The sequence below is a fragment of the Monodelphis domestica genome, chromosome 1, assembly GCF_027887165.1.
Source record: "Monodelphis domestica isolate mMonDom1 chromosome 1, mMonDom1.pri, whole genome shotgun sequence".
NCBI lineage: Eukaryota > Metazoa > Chordata > Mammalia > Didelphimorphia > Didelphidae > Monodelphis > Monodelphis domestica.
Window position 1 is genome coordinate 658,986,676 of NC_077227.1, and position 17,620 is coordinate 659,004,295.

General features: G+C 36.6%; 1 long non-coding RNA gene across 2 annotated transcripts in view; it reads right to left on the bottom strand.

The window, feature by feature from the left end:
- Window positions 1-1,537: 1,537 nt before the first annotated feature.
- Window positions 1,538-17,620, bottom strand: part of LOC103101354 (uncharacterized) — a 43,447-nt gene continuing 27,364 nt past the window's right edge. For both annotated transcript variants that reach the window (XR_001622380.2, XR_459285.2), the window contains one exon: window positions 1,538-13,116. This is a non-coding gene — a long non-coding RNA (uncharacterized LOC103101354). The remainder of the gene's footprint in view (window positions 13,117-17,620) is intronic.

Here is a 17,620-nt window from a genome sequence, read left to right on the forward strand (position 1 = left end):
CCCTCCTACCTCCAAGACTCTGCTTCTCTTTGAAACTACCATCAAGCTTTTTCAAAAGCCCCTGGTGAAACATCCCCTACTTGCATACTATTCTAACAAAGGACAAAAGGAGAATGTTAAATTATGAAAGATTTCTTAAAAATATATTTATGTGATGGGAAAAAAAAAACTAGAGTAATTCATCTCCCACTCTAAACCCCAAAGTTTTTCAGTGAGATGCTCAATTTAATGGGCATATAGGAAAGCTATTTATTTTTCCTACACTGAAGTCATAATCTTGAAGATTAAAAGATGTGGATATGGGAGTACTTGGCTAAGGCCAAAACTGTGTCTGCCTGAGGGAAGAGCTGAGTACTATTCCTAAAAATGTCACCTGATTCTGACTTGACATTCAAAATACAAAAAGGAAACAAGGTCATACAGTACCTCAGCTGAGAGTCTAATTCCTTTCCAAAGGCAAACTATTAGACAGTTCAGAGAGGAATTACAGTTAGACAATTTTTTTTTTTACAATTAGACAGTTCAGAGAGGGTATCAGTAAGGTGCCCAGCATTGTGCTATGTTTTAATTTTTATGTTTAAATTTTATTGATGCCTACAGTTCTTTCTACCTGAGTTTTTTCTCTGAACAGGCTCTTCCCCACTGAAACCTCCCTTATAAAAAGCAAAACAGCTCAATAGAAACCAATCGACAAAATGATTAGCATTTTGACTGACAATGAGGGCAAGAGTTCACATAATTATATTATCACACACTTTAAAGTTTGCACAATACTTTACATTGTAAAAGTTAAAATAGTCTCTAGTAATAAAAGTATTATATTTTATGAGGTTTATTAAAGATTATTAGAAATCAAGGATACAAAATGATATAGGGCTGATTAGCCCATTCACAGCCAACTTACTACATGTTGCAATGTCGGAGTAGAGGAAGAGAGAGCTGCGTGTGAGCATAGAAGAGGAAGAGAGAGAGGCTCTTGGGAGGCAGAGAGCCCGTTAAATACTAAATTGTGATCTTGCCCAGATGGAGACTCAGGTGAGATTATAGGGAATTCTGGGAAGTGCCAAGGACTTCTGGGGGTTCAAATCTCCATTTTACAACATTTGTTATCTCATGTGGTCCTCACTACAATAAGGGGAAGTAGGTATTCTTACCTTCATTTTGCAGAGGTGGAAACTGGTGCAGACAGAGGTTAAGTGACTTACCCAGAATCACACAATTCAAACCCCAGGATCAATACTTACTCTATTCTCTGCACCACCCCTACCACATGCCTCAGAGAAATAGTCAATCAGTCCACAAGCATTTACTAAGTACCTGTGCTGGGCATTGTCCTAGCTACTTGAGATACAAAGACAAAATGAAATCCTCAAGAGGTTTACATGTTACTGTGAGAGAGAACATGCATGTAGATATGTTTGTGTTTATGTGTAAATACAGGCAAAATCTCTCACTAGATTTATGATTTCATCAACTTAGGGAACTTCTGAAGAGGAAGAATCTCCCTCTGTCAATGCACATGGACATTCCTGTCATTTGTAGTCTTTGAGGTACTAGGTGATTTGTCCAGGATAGGTGACAGTAATATTTATCTGATGGGAAATATCCCAAATTTTCCTGACTCAGAAATCAGTTCTCTATCAACAATAACATGCAAATTGATTAAAAAATAAATACAAGGTCATTGAAGAAGAGAGGGAAGTGATACTATGAACTAAGAGGTCAAGGAAAAGTTTCATGAAGAAAGTGACAGTTGAGTTGAGTTTTGAAGGAAATTTGGGATTAAACAGGGATTAGGAGGGAGTGTAATCTAGAAATGGGGATGAGCCAGGGCAAACCCAAGGAGATAGGAAATAGACTATTGTATGCTAGGAATGGCAAGAATGCCAATTTGTCTGCATAATAGACTATGGGAGGGTGGGGTTAACAAATATTAAATTTGGAAAATTAAGTTGGAGCCAAGTCATTATGGGTTTATAGGACAAACAAGGATTTGTACTTGATTATTGAGGCAATAGGAAATCACTGCATGAGAGAGGATAACATGGTCAGTCTTGAGTTTTAGGAAAATCATTTTGACAATTTGATGGGAGATGGTTTGAAAAGGAGAAATTTGAGTCAAGGGGATCAGTTCAGACAAAATTATAGTAGTGTAGGTGAAAGGTGCCAATATCCTGAAATAGGATGGTGGTCATTTGAGTAGAAAAGAGATAGAAGTGAGAAAGAATTTGGAAACCAAATTGGGAGGACTCAACAATTTTTTTTAATATGTGAAGTGGGGGAGATGTGGAGTTAAGGGTGACTGGAAGGATAGTGATGCTTTCAGCAGAAACCAGGAAATTCAGCAGCAGAGTGAATTTAGGAGAAGAAATAATGAATTCTGTTTTAGACAAGTTGACCTGAGATTTTTTCTTCTTTTTTTTCAATTTAGAATATTTTTCTATGGTTACATGATTCATGATTCTCTCCCCCCCACCTTCCATCCTCTCTCCCAGAGCTGACAAGCAATTCCACATGTATCATTGTTCAAAACCTATTTCCATGTTATTCATAACATGCAGTAGAGTAATCTTTTAACATTAAAACCCTAATCATATCCCTATCAAACTATGTGACTGATTATATGTTTTTCTAATGTGTTTCTATTTCCACAGTTCTTTCTTTGGATGTGGATAGCATTCTTTCTCATAAGTTCTTCAGAATTGCCCTGAATCTACTAGCTTTGCTGCTAGTAGAGAAGTTCATTATATTCAATTTTGCCATAATGTATCAGTATCTGGGTACAATGATCTCCTGGTTATGCTCCTTTTGCTTTGCATCAATTCCTGGAGGTCTCTAGTGCACATGGAATTCCTCCAGTTCATTATTTCTTTCAGCATTATAATATTATATCACCATCAGATAACACAATTTGTTCATTCATTTCCCAATTGATGGACATTCCCTCATTTCCCTCCCTTTTTTGCCAGCATAAAGAGCATGATTATCAATATTTTCCTACCAGTATTTTTCCTTATTATTTCTTTGGGGTACAAACCCAGCAGAGGTATGGCTGAATAAAAGGGCAGGTAGTCTTTTAAAGTCCTTTGCGCATAATTCCAAATTGCCCTCCAGAATGGTTGGATCAATTCACAACTCTACTAGCAGTGTATTAGTGTCCCAATTTTGCCACATCCCCCTCCAACATTTATCATTTTCCTTTGCTGCCATATTGACCAGTCTATTAGGTGTAAGGTGATACCTCAGAGTTGTTTTTATTTGCATTTTTCTAATCAGAAGGGATTTAGAACACTTTTTCATGTGCTTATTAATAGTTTGGATTTTGTGTGAAAACTGTCTATTCATGTCCCTTGTCAATTGGGGAATGGCTTGATTTTTTTGCAAATTTGACTTAGTTCCTTATATATATTTTGGAAATTAAACCTTTGTCAGAGAGTTTGGTTATAAAAATGTTCTCCCAGTTTGTGGCTTTCCTTCTAATTTTGGTTGCATTGGTTTTGTTTGTACAAAACCTTTTTAATTTGATATAATCAAATTCATTAATTTTACATTTTGTAATATTCTCTCTCTCTTGCTTGGTCTTAAATTCCTTCCTTTCCCACAGATCTGACAGGTATAGTATTCTATGTTCACCTAATTTATTTATTATTTCACCCTTTTAATTTAAAGTCATTTACTCATTTTGAATTTATCTTGATATAAAGTATAAGATGTTGCTCTAAACCCAATTTTTCCCATACTGTTTTCCAATTTTCCCAGCAGTTTTTGTCAAATAATGAGTTCTTGTCCCAAAAGCTGGAATCTTTGGGTTTATTGTACATTAGCTTGCTGAGGTCAAGTCTATTCCATTGATCCATCCTTCTATCTCTTAGTACCATATGGTATACTGCTTTTTTGTACAATTTAAGATCTTGTATTACTAGGCCCACATCATTCACATTTTTTTCATTATTTCCTTTTGATATTCTTAATCTCTTGTTCTTCTAGCTGAACTTTGTTATAATTTTTTTCTAATCCTATAAAAAAGTTTTGTGGTAGTTTGAAAGGTATGGCACTAAATAAGTAGATTAATTTGGGTAAGGTTGTCATTTTTATTATGTTAGCTCATCCTACCCATCAGCAATTAATGTCTTTCCAATTATTTAGATCTAGTTTTAATTGTGTAAAAAGTGTTTTGTAGTTGTGTTCATATAATTCTTGTGTTTGTCTTGGTAGATAAATTCCTAAATATTTAATATTGTACACAGTGATTTTAAATGGAGTTTCTTTTTTTAATTCCTGATGCTGAATTTTGTTGGAAATATATAGAAATGCTGGTAAGTTTCTCTTGTACCCCGCAACTTTGCTATAGTTGTTAATTATTTCCACTAGTCTTTTAGTTGTTTTTTAGGATTCTTTAAGTGTACCATCCTATCATCTGCAAAGATGATAGTTTAGTTTTCTCATTGCCTACTTTATTCCCTTCAATTTCTTTTTCTTCTCTATTTGGTACTGATAGCATTTCTAATAAAATACTAAATAATACAGGTGATAATGAGCATCCTTGCTTCACTCCTGATCTTAGTGGGAAGGCTTCTCAATTGTCCCCACTGATAATGATATTTGCTGATGGTTTTAAATATATACTGTTTATTATTTGAGGAATGGCCCTTCTATTCCTATACTTTCTGGTGTCTTTCAATAGGAATGGGTGTTGTATTTTGTCAAAGGCTTTTTTCTGCATCTGTTGAGATAATCATGTGATCTCTGTTGGTTTGATTATTGATATGGTCAATTATGTGGATGGCTTTCCTAATATTAAACCCTACTGGCATTCCTGGTATAAATCCCACCTGGTCATAGTGGATAATACTTGTGATAACTTGCTGTAGTCTTTTTGCTAGTATTTTAAGATTTTTGCATCTATATTCATTAAGAAGATTGGTCTTATAAGAATAAACAAGTCTTATTTATTAGTTAAATAGTTCTTTTACTTTCATTTTGATTAGTTTCTCCTTTAATTTTTAGGATTTCCAACTTAGTTTTTATCTGGAGATTTAAAATTTGTTCTTTTTCTAATTTTTTAAGTTGTAAGCCCAATTCATTGATCTCCTTCCTCTTGAACTTATTGCTATAGACACTCAGAGATACAAATTTTCCCCTGCGTACTGCTTTCACTATATCCCATAGGTTTTGATATGATGTCTCTTTTTTATCATTCTCTTTTATGAAATCCATAATTGTTTTTAAGGTTTCTTTTTTGACCCACCAGTTTTGAAGAATTAGATTATTTAGTTTCCAATTACTTTAAATTTGCCTTTCCACGGACCCTTGTTAAGTATAATTTTTATTGCATTATGATCTGAAAAAGTTGTATTTATTATTTTTGCTTTTCTGCATTTTTTTGCAATATTTCTATGCCCTAGTACATGGTCAGTCTTTGTATATGTACCATGTACTGCTGAGAAGGTATATTTCTTTTTATTCCTATTCAATTTTATACTGATATCTATTAACTCTAATTTTTCTAGCATTTCATTCACTTCCTTTACTTCTTTCTTATTTATTTTTTTGGTTCAATTTACCTAATTCTGAAAGGAGGTTGATATCCCTCACTAAAATGGTCTTACTATCCATTTCCTCCTTGAGCTCCTTTAATTTTTCCTTTAATAATTTAGATGCTATGCCATTTGGTGCATAAAGGTACCAAATAATGATATTTCATGTTTATAGTACCCTTTAACAGAATGCAATTTCCTTCCTTATCTCTTTTAATCAGATTAATTTCTACATTAGCATTGTCTGATTTTATGATTGCTACTCCTGCTTTTTTTACTTTAGATGATGAATAATAATTTCTACTCCAGCCTTTTAGTTTGAATCTGTGTGTGTCACACTGCCTCAAATGTATTTCTTGTTAACAACCAACAAATAGTAGGATTTTGGTTTTAAAATCACTCTGCTATCTATTTCCATTTTGTGAGATTTAAAATGGTTGAGGTCTTAAACTGTAGTGATTAAAATAGTGGAAGATATAAATTGTGATAGATATAAGAGAGGGTGAGTAAATTTGACCGCAGAAATATGTTTCACTACAGTGTCTTGGGTTTTAAAATCAAATATAAGGTGGTCGCCAGGGAAATATTCCCAATTATTCAAATACCCAAGTCAATTGGGTTTTATAGAGATTTTAATTAACAATACAATGAGTAGTCAAAGAAAGAGAGAGAGAGAGTAAGAAAGGAATAAGTATGAAGGGCTTCAAGCCAATATGGCCTAGACCTGAGTCTTAAAAGAGAAATCAGTCAGTTTTTTAACACTCACCACAAGGTCTGATTAAACAAGGATACTAGTGACACCAGGCCAGAGTCCTTCCTCGAAAAGTCTTCCAGCCAGAGATTGTTTCAAAGGGCCTCTCTCAAGAGCCTCCAGAGCTCCTACCCCAGAGGGACAGAGCCCCTCAGAGTTGCTCCTCAAGGAGCTCTCCTTCAGAATGAGATTTCCTCCAAGAGCACTTCTCCTCAAAGAGATCTATCTCCAAGGAAAGAGCCCTCAAGCATCAGTCCTCAAGGAAATGAGTCTCAGAATGAGATCCTCCAGAATGAGAATCAGAAATCGAGATCCCTGAATGGGATCCAAGCTCTTATTTTTAAGGGCAAAAATTTCCTCTGTCACCTCCCCTAAGTCCTTACATCTACCAATCACTGTAGATGTTTCTAAAGGACCGCCCATTTTGAATTCACAGCTGAGTAGTTTTAATCTCTTTAGTAAGTCAGAAAAAAAATGCTGCTGTGTCGACAAATTTCATTAAGAAAAAACCTCTGAATAAGTTATCACCCTTTTAGGTTTAAGTAGTTTACAAGTTTCCCCACCTATATGGGTACCTAGCATCCCATTGTATCAATTTAAAAAACAGGCCTGGCTCAAAGAACTCCTTGTCCCACCATAAGCATGGATCCAAGTACTTTCTTTGTTTAGCAATGAGTTTTCTGTCCTAAAGCAGTCTTAAGTAGGGTGGAGTAGGGATATTCAAGTAGAATTCTCACTATCTGCTAAAGAATTTTTTTAAGTAGAAGATTCCCCAATGGGGAAATTTCCAACATTCATATGTCTGAGAAATTTTAAGGTTTACAATTTAATGGGTGAGTTCATCCCATTCACATTCAGTGTTATGATTGCTTACTATATATTGCCCTCCATCGTATTATCCCCTTTAAATCCTGCTTATTCCCTTTCTCTCTGTTCCTCCTCACCAGTGTTTTGCTTTTTGTCATCCCCCCACTTCCTCCTCCCTCCAATTACCTCCCTCTTTCCTTGTCTTATTTCCCTTCTACTTCTCTGTGGGGTAAGATAGAATTCTATAACCCACTGATTAAGGTAAGATAGACTTCTATATCCTATGTAGTATACTTGTTTTACCCTCTCTGAGCCCTTTATGATGAGAGTAAAGTTTAAGCATTGCCAATCACCACCCTTATCCTCCCCTCTCTATAATGATTTTTTACACCTCTTTATGATATATAATTTACCCCATTCTATCTCTCTTTTGACTTTTCTCTAAGTGCAACCCTCTTAGCCCTTGATTGATATTTTAACATATCATTCATATGCATACATATCAGATTGTTCCATATCATCACATTTACATATACATCACATCATCATATATCATCATATATATCATATCATCATAATCAGCTTACTTCTCCACCCTCTTTCTGAGTAAATTCCTTCTATTTTATCTTCTACTAAGAGTAATTTTTGAGAATTACAGAAATCCTCTTTCCATGTAGACATATAAACATTTTGACCTTAATGAATTCCTTAAATTTTTTCTTTCTTACTTACCTTTTTGGGCTTCTCTTGTGTCTTGTGTTTGGACTTCAACATTTTTTGTTTGGATCTAGCTTATTCCTCAGGAATGCTTGAAAATCTTCTATCTTATTGAATGTCCATTTTTTTCCCCTGAAAGAGTATATTCAGTTTTGCTGGATAGGTGACTCTGGGTTGTAAACCCAAATCGTTTGCCTTCCTGACTATCATATTCCATGCTTTTCAATCCTTTATTGTAGAAGCCACTAGGTCCTCTATGATTCTGATAGCTCCATGGTATTTGGATGGTTACTTTCTGGCTGTTTGAAGTATTTTTCCCTTGGCTTGGTGGCTCTTGAATTTAGCTATTATATTCCTGGAAGTTGTCATTTGAGGATTTCTTTCTGGAGGTGATCTGTGAATTGTTTCAATTTCAATTTTATTTTCTTATTTGAGGATCTCTGGTCAGTTATCTTTGATAATTTCTTGTAATATTATGTCCAAGGTTTTTTTCTAGATCATGACTTTCAGGTAATTCAATAATTCTCAAATTGTCTCTTCTAGATCTATTTTCTAGGTCAGTTGTTTTTTCAGTAAGATATTTCATATTTTCCTCTATTTTTTCATTCCTTTGATTTTGCTTTATTGTTTCTTGTTTTCTCATGAAATAATTAGTTTCTAGATAGTAAATTCTGGTTTTTAAGGCCTGGTTTTCCTCTTTCAGTTTTTGGTTCTTCTTTTTTCAATTGGCCCATTTCTTCTTGCATTACTTTCCTTTCTCCTTGCATCACTTTCATTTCTCTTTCCTATTTTTCCTCTGCCTCTCTTAATTGTTTTTTAAGCCCTTTTTGAGTTTTTCCAGAATCTGTGCCCAATCCATATTTTTGTTTTGGACTTCGGGTGTGTTTCCTTTGCTTTCATTGTCACCTTCTGTGTCTGTACCTTGCTCTTTGTCTTTATAAAAATTCCTTAGTTTGGTGGTTTTTTTGTTATTTCCTCATTTTTACTATCTAATTATAGGTTGGCTTAGGAGAGATGATGGGCTGAGGGCTGAGAACTCCCCCTGCTGATTCAATTGTCCCTTATGATGCTGATAACCTAAATACTTGCCTCAGGCTTAGGTGTAAGCTTTTGATCTCATTTTGATCTTGATCAGGTCGGGACTGATCAAATTCTAGCCTAAGGCTTAGTCTCAAGTTTTTTGTCTCACTATGTACTTGATCCAATCAGGCACACCCTTGATTGTCCTGTCTTGGAGCTCCACCCTGAGGTTTAGGCAAAAAGATCAGTAGTAAGTACTTGGTTCTATCATCAACCCCAAGGTGTGAATTAAGTCCTTATTGGGCTAGGGTTCTGGACTTCTCCATAAATTTGAAATTTCAAGGGATATGGGTTGGCTTTTACCTCTATTTACTCAGGTAGGGTCTCAGGATATGAATGTTGACTCAGGCATAGGCAGCAGATGTAGGGTAGGAAAATATGGCTCTCTCTTGGCTTGCTCTTCCCTCCTTGCTATCGCTTCTTGCTGAGTCTGCTCTCCTCTTACCCTAGTGCCCCAGATGTTCATTGCCTACCTTCGGGTTTTTCTTTTCTTGAGAGTTGTTTCACTCTGTCTCCTTATTGGTTCTTTTACTCCTGTATTTATTTTATCGTGATATTTTAATTTTGGTTGGGAAGGATTCTTATGGTGGCACAGAGCTTCAGAGGTTTACTCCACCATCTTGGCTCCATCCCCAGAAGATCTCTGACCCTGAGATTTTGTTATGCATGCAGCGTGAAATTTCTAATAGGAAACAGCTGATGGTAGAGGAGAACTCAGGAAATAGACTTGGAACTGGACATATAGATGTCCTATCTAACTACAAAAAGAAGGAAGCATGATCATCATCTGTTCATCAATATGATTGGTCTTTGCAATTAATCTGAGACTGGGTCCCTTTTTTTAATGCTTATTTTCTCTCCTAATAACAACTCCAAGATAGAAGTACTAGGGAAAAGGGGGTTAAGTGATTTGCCCAAAGTCACAAAGGTAGGAATTGTCTGAGGCTAAATTTGAACCTAGGTTCTCCCAACTCCAGGCCTGGCACTCTATCCATTGAGTCACCTACCTATCTGCTGCTTGCCTTTTTATGTTGTTTTTATTTATATCCTTATAATCATGGTATGAATGGGTCTTCTAGTTCTACTTTTCTTTCTTACGGCATCAATTCACACAAGTTTTCCAATGTTTTCTTTAATTTCCATGTTGTTCTTTATCTTTTATAGCATAATATTTCATTTCATTCATATACCATAATTTGTTTTAACAGTTCCCCAATTGTTGTACATCCTCTTTGGTTCCAGATTTTTTTCACCATCACAAAAAGTACTGTGCTGGATTTTGAAGGGGACAAGATGGGATCTTTGACTTCCTGGAACTAATAATTTTATTATAAGACACAAGACCTGTATAAATGAAAATTCAAGTAGCAATGAAAAGTAGTATGTAATTAGGAATGAAATGTGGACCTGAAATAAGAAAGAGAATGTGAATAAAAGAGACAGATGTGAGAGGTTTTGTGAAGATACAAGTTACTTGAGATTTACCAACTGATTGGTAATCTAAGTGACTCAGAAAAGTACTAAGTTGAAGACAGGAAAATCTGATTTAAAATCTTTCCTAGCTATGTGGCCCTGGACTAGTCACTCTCTCAACCTCAGTTCCCTCATCTATAAAACATGAATAATAATAGCATCTTTCTTACATGGTTTTGTGAGGATCAGATGAGATAACATGCAAGATGTTTGATAAACCTTGAAGTACTATATAAAAGGATAGTTATTATTAGTATATTTAGGATAGTGGCACTGCTGTACTGGTAAATATTTAATAGTAGCTTTGGTGGTACAAATTGCATGCTTTTAAGTTCAATCTGCATTATTAATATTTTCTCCATAATTTTCTCAAATCTAGATAATCAACACAACAATAAATCAAGCCCTGATTTGGAATGCTTTCCAATATGTGTAGTAGTATAGTAGGTTTCCAATATGTAAATATTCAAGCTGCAAATGTATCTGTCAGCTCTTGTATATCTATAGGAATTGGCTCCTGTATAACTCTGAATGGAGGAGAATGAGGAGAAAAAGGATGACTGTGTCAGGTATACACACACTGTAAGTGCAATGGAAATCAGCAAAGAGGAACAATGATGACAGACTTTTATATAGGGCTTTAAAATTGACAGCATGCTCTACAATCGCTTAAGCTTTGCAGTAATCCCTTGAAGTAGGTACTATATATCCATATGATTATCATCACTCCTCATTTCACAGATAAAGAATATGAGACTTACAGAAGTTATTTGACTTATCCATTGTCCTACAGATGTTAAGTAAACATCAGAGATGAGATGTAAATCCAGGTTCTATGACTGCAAATCTAGCATGATGTTTTTTAATCTATGCTGCCCTGAGTATCACTATATTCTGGAATATGTTGGAAAGGTTTGGGGAAGAAAGTAGGACTTGAGCTGGATTTATAAGGATTAATAGGATTTGGATATAAGAGAGGAGAGGGGAAGTCATTCCAAGTAGTGAAAAGAATCTGCATAAAGAAATGGAAGCAAGGATAAATTTTGTACATGATAGTGGACAATGAATTCAACCTAGCTGAACCAGTTAAATATAATGACATTTATTGACTCTTTTCCTCTGCTTTCTCTCCTTTCCTTCCTTCCTTCCTCTTTTCTTTCCTTCTCTTTCTCTCTTCCTTGTTCTTTCCCTCATTCTCTCTTCTTTCCTTCCTTCCTTTCCTTCTTCATTTCCTTCTTCCTTCCTTCCTTCTATCCTTCCTCCCTTTCTTTCTTTTCTTTCTTTTTCCAGTAAGGGTTTCAGAAAAGGGCAAAGAGAAACAAGAGGGTTTTCATCTCCAATTTTGTCCATGACACTATAATCCAATAAAAAGAATGAGGAAAAGGATAGAGATGAAAAATAAAAAAGTAAGATAGGGATTTGGGAACAGTTTGTACCAACTCAAAAGACTGCAGGACATAATCAACATTGCTAAATGAAAATTCAGGCTGCTTCTACTCCTTCATTCACTACTTTCACACTGAATATTGCTCTTAATGCAAACTATTATTTTCCATATTTAGTCAAACAAACTAAACTTTTTAGTGTTTGTTTAACCTGTCCCAGAAAAGGGGCAGTATTTTATAGGAACATAACCATTATATGAGTTTGGAATTACAAATGTAATAGTGAATCTGGTCCCTACTGCCTGAGGACCAATGGTATTCATATTTTATCCTATACCTTTAGGGGATGAAAGGTATCTAATTTCTACCATTAGCTCAAATCCCTATTGATTGTGATCCCCCAGTTTTATGGATCCAAGCACTCCAGTTCCACTTAAACACTTAACAGTCAAATTATCTTTTACAAGTAAATATTTACTTCAAAGGTATAGTTAGAACAAATATACAAACATTTCCCAACTCACTCCCAATACCTGGGCTTATGATTTCCCCTATATGCCCTTCATATCAGGGGAAATGAGAGGGATCAAGTTCATCGTTTAACCAACTTCCTATATATCATTAGTCCCACTCAGTTCCAAGTCCAAAGCCCTCATGGACTCGTGTTTCAGAACCCTAGCTTCTCAGAGTTCCTTTTAGGGCTAGCTGAAATAATTAGCTTGGAATCCTGACTCCAAGTGTTTTGATGGTTGCTGCTTTATGTGGTGATTTTTTCTAAAGCATAGATCTGATCATGTCATTTTTTCCCTCTTTCAGTAAACTCCACTGGGACCCCATAAGCCTCTAAGATCAAATATAAAATTATCTATTTGGCATTCAAATCCATTTATAATCTTGCTACTTGTCCAGGTTTCTTATACCTTTCTCATCCATCAATTTTTTGTGATCTAATGTCACTGGTCCTCTTGCTTATTTCACCTTTATGCCTGGAATTCTTTCCCTTCTCATTTCTGTTATCTATTCCTTTAAGTTTTGGATAAATTTCCATCTTCTATAAGAAGTAACAGCAATAATGTATGATGATAAACTGCAAACGAAAAATGTTATTAGCAATGCAAGGATCCAGGAAAATTCCAATCTCTAACTATATATATTTTTAATTATTTCCAATTAATCCTGTGTAAAGGGGTATTACATGATAGAGTGGATAAAGCATCAAACCTAAAGCCAAGAAAATCTGAGTTCAAATATAGCCTCAAATTCTTACCATCTGGGTGGTCCTGGACAAGTCACTTAACCCTGTTCATCTCAGTTCCTTATTAGCAAAATGAGCTGGAGAAGGAAATGACAAACCACGCCTGTATTGCTAAAAAGGGGTCAAGAAGAGATGGACACAATTGAAAAACAGATCAACAACAACAACAAAAAAACAAATTCTGTATATATCTTGTTTATACATAGTTGTATAATTACGTACATAGCTGTTTTTATATTGTCATCATCAGACTCTTGCTCCTTGAGAGTAGGAACTTGTCTTTTTCCCAGTTTTTAGCACAGTGTCTAGCACATAATGCTAGACTTACTAAATGTTTATTGGATGGCTCACTGACATAACCAGGTCTACTTTTAGTCTAAGAAGATACAAACTTTTTTATTTTGTGATACCAGAGTATGACTTTTCTTTTAATGATTTAAAAGATAAATTAAAGTCTTAAAGCAGGAGGAACTCATTCTGTTTCCTTATACAGTCTTAATGCAAAAGCACTAGATTTGGAGTCAAATGATCTGTTTTAAATCCCAGCTGTCCTGTTTACTACCTGTGTGACTTTGGGCTTTAGTTTCCTCATCCATTAAAGAAGGGGTGAAGGAATTGTCCTGCTGAGGAACAGCTAGAAAAATCATGATATATAAATATAATGGAATGTCATTGTGCCATAGAAGTGATGAAATGAACAATTTCTAGAGGAAACTGGGAAGATCTCTATGAACTGATAGGAAAAGAAGTGAGAAGAATTAACGGAACAATTTAAATGATCATATCAGCATTATAGAAACCTCACCTTTCACAAATTCGAAAGATCATTTTGCATCAGAATACTGATCAACACAAATTCAAAAGAATAAAGATGAAACATGCCACTCATCTCTTGACATAGAGGTGACAAAACTTAAATATAAAAAGATAAACATTTTCCAACATGGTTAATGTGGGAGTTTGTTTTCCTGGACTACGTAGATCCGTACCAAGTAATCTTTTATAAAAAAATTGTTCAATGGGGGTGTCATGGGAGGGACAGATCAATCAAAGAAATACTTGTTACTTGAAAAAAAAGCAAAATAATTTGAAAAAAATAAATTAATGACTGATATTTACATAACACTTTAAGTTTTCCAGAATATTTTCCCCACAATACCTCTTTGAGGGAGGCAGGATAAGAATCATTGTTCCTAATGTGTGTTTTGAAAAACTGTATGCTGGGGAACTATATCTAGCATTCCTTGCTTTTCTAAAAAGAACTGTATGCCGGGGGACCAGCATTCCCTACTCTCCTCAGGGGGTTCCATTCTTTTTATGTCCTGGTATAGGATTGGTCTATAAATGAACAAATCCAGTGCTGAGAGGGGCTTTTGGTCCGGCTTTTGGTTCTGGGCTTTGGCGGGAGAACAGAAGCTTCCTGAAGCTGAGGTATTTTTTCTTATTAAAGACCTTTTTTTTCCTTCACATTTCCTCTGCTTTCTTCACATTTTTCACCTCATTTTTGGTGACCATAAAAGAACCAAGGATATGTTTGTTGGATAGCTCACTGACATAACCAGGTCTTCTACTTTTAGTCTAAGAAGATACAAACTTTTTTTATTTTGTGATACCAGAGTAAGTAGAACCCCACCCCACCCCTGGAGTTTCCTAGGTTCCCTGCCCTCCCTGCTCATACAAAAAGATGGAAGCTGCATTTCTAGTGGCTCCTTTCCACTCCTGCTTTGTGCCCTGTGCTCTCACTCCAGCTTCCACTTTACCTCCTGCTCTTCCTCCCTTGTCCTTCTCCTCTTTCCACCTTCCCCCTCTTTCTTCTTCTATCTCCTCCTCCTCCCCCCCTTCCTCCATCTCCTCCTCTTCAGACCTCCCACCAAGACCACCACCAAGCTCTTTTTCTCTCCAGCTTCCCTGACTTCCCTCTCACTACTTTTTTTCCCTCCTCCAGCCTAGCTCCTCTGGCTAACATCCTCCACTTCCCTGTTGTGCACTCTTCTCAGAGCTGCCTTCCTGCTAGCTTTTCTGGTGCCCCCTTTCCCTTTCCCTTCTCCAGCCTAGTTTCTCTAGCTGCTATCCCCCCCACACTTTTTTCCCCTCCTCCAGCCTAGCTCCTCTGGCTGACCTCCCCCACTCCCTGCTGTGAGCTCTTCTCAAAGCCACACTCCTGCCATTTTCCTCCTTCTCCTTCCTCCAGGGCTTCCCTCCTCCAGGCTACCACTGCCACCTTCCTTGCTCATTCTCTTATTGTCCTTGTCAGTTCCCAGATGGGGAACTCCCCTGTGCTCTCCATCTTTCTTTTTTTTCCTGCCTACCAACCCCTCCTATTTCTTGCTTGTTCCAGCCCACTTTCATTTACCTTCCTCCCCTACCTGAGCAGCTCAGAGGTAGCTGCATTACTACTGTTTCTCTCTTCCTTGCTCTCTCTCCCTGTGTTTCCCCCTGGCTGAGCCTCTCTGTTCAGGGGCTAGGTCATGGCCCCCATTGCCTCCCTGGATTTCCTCTCTCCCATACAGTCCCAAGGCCTCACTTGCTGGCCATCCACACCCATCACCTGCTACATCCCAGCCAAGTCAACCTCAGCTCCAATACCTGAGCTGCTCCTGCTTGAACCAGCCTCCCCAGTGCGCAGAAGGTAAAGTATAACTCCTTTCCCCCATCCCCTAGCACCACGGCTTTTGTGCTGCCCTACAGCTGCTGTGCTAATCCCCCTAGATGAGAGCCCATTACTACCACCCCTGTTTCTGGTTATAGCCAACCCCTCTCCCCACCCATGTTGTTTTTTCCCTCAAACTCTCTCCCACTCCCCCATGCAATTTAAACCTCCAGTTTCCTGCCCAGCCTTGTCCCTAGGCTCCTGCCTGGGGAGTGGGGTTACACCTGCAAACTTAGCAGGCACGGGGGGGGGGGTCTCCTGTTTTTTGCTTTGCTATTTAGCTACAATTAAGGAAACATGATGTTGCAAGCAATATTTGAAACTTTAACAGAAAGCCTTTTGTCCCCAATGGTTTTTCTATAATTAGAAAACCTTAGGGGTTCAGACTGGCTTTTTCGTTTGACAATTCTAGGAGGTTTTCTTTTATTAACCTCAACACTAAACAACAAAAGGTTAGCCTGCTTCAAATGCATATCCAAATGCAGGACCAAATGGATGCTTAAAAAAAAATCCTTGCCTGGTCTCCAGAGGCAAAAGGATGATCCCTCCCCACCTATATCTCAGATGGAATTTCTCCTCTCTCCTCTTGTACAGCTCCTAGCCACATACCTTTTATTCCCCAAGATATTAAGAAATTCAAGAAAAATATCCCTTGTTTTGAGGCCAAGCCTATTGTAGTCATTAAGACCCTAGACAATACATTTTGTATATATGATCCTATATACCAAGATGCATAAAACTTGCTCTAAGCCTTTTTGACAGAATGGGAGAAAAGTAAAATGATTTCTATTGTTAATAAAGCCTGGGGAAGGAATGTGGTTCATTGGCTGGAGCACAACTTGAAATAGGATATAAATGATGAAGGAGAATATTTACAACTATACCATGCTAGAGAAGCATTGATAAAAGCAATGAGAGATTGCTCCAATAGGCCAGGTTCATGGATCAAGTTTGAGAGTCTTAAGCAATCAGATGATTTATGGATAGACTTTTTGAGCTGGGAGGAAGGTACATAGACCTTTGACCTTACCAAAGAGAGAGATGTAAGGCAAATTAGAAAACAGTTTGTAAATAACTACTGCAAAGTGGTCTAGGATTATTTTAAGACAAACTGGCCTAATATGAACCTTAAAGAATTAAGGAGGATCACAGTTTATGTATCAAAAGGCCATGAAAAGAAAAATGTGGAGATGAATGACTTGGTAGAAGCATTAAGGAAGGAACTAAAATCTTTAACTGTAAGACTTGATAAAAAAGAAAAAAGAAAATGGAGGTCAAGCAGTGTCCATTGCCCCTTTGCAGGAATTCAAATATCAATCACTTATATGCCACTTCTATGCACAAAGGGGTCACATAATGATGAACTGTAGGAACTAGAAACAAGCAATTAGAAATAATTTTAGAATTAATAACTTCAGAAATTACAACTTTATAAATAATAACAATTACAGAAATAATAACAATTATGGAAATAATACTCCACATCCTACTCCAAATCAGGCAAATGATAACTCACACCAAAATTGCCCAACAACAGTATATCCAAACTGGAGCTCGTCCACCCTATACTCAGGGTGAGACTGCCCCTCAGCCTAGAGGATTCCAAGATACTACACAAAGATCTTTATGAAGGTGTCAGGGGAGGGAGGGAGGGAAAAGGACTGGATTCAGAGGGTGTACCCTTTCATTTCCCAGACTCTGATGTCTTATGCCAGAAATTAAAAAGGAATATTTCCCTTCCAACAAAATATTGCAAGTATATATAAGAGTTTATTAATGCCTGTCATTGAAAAGGTTCTCTTACAAAGTTGAGCGCTGGCTAATAAGCATAATGAACTATCCAAATTACTAGAAAATATTAATTTTGATCATTATTAAAGTTAACCCAATTTTGCAAATATGTATTTTTATTAAGTAGTAAAAGCACAGTATTTAGAGCTTTACAATAAATACAGTATCTGTATT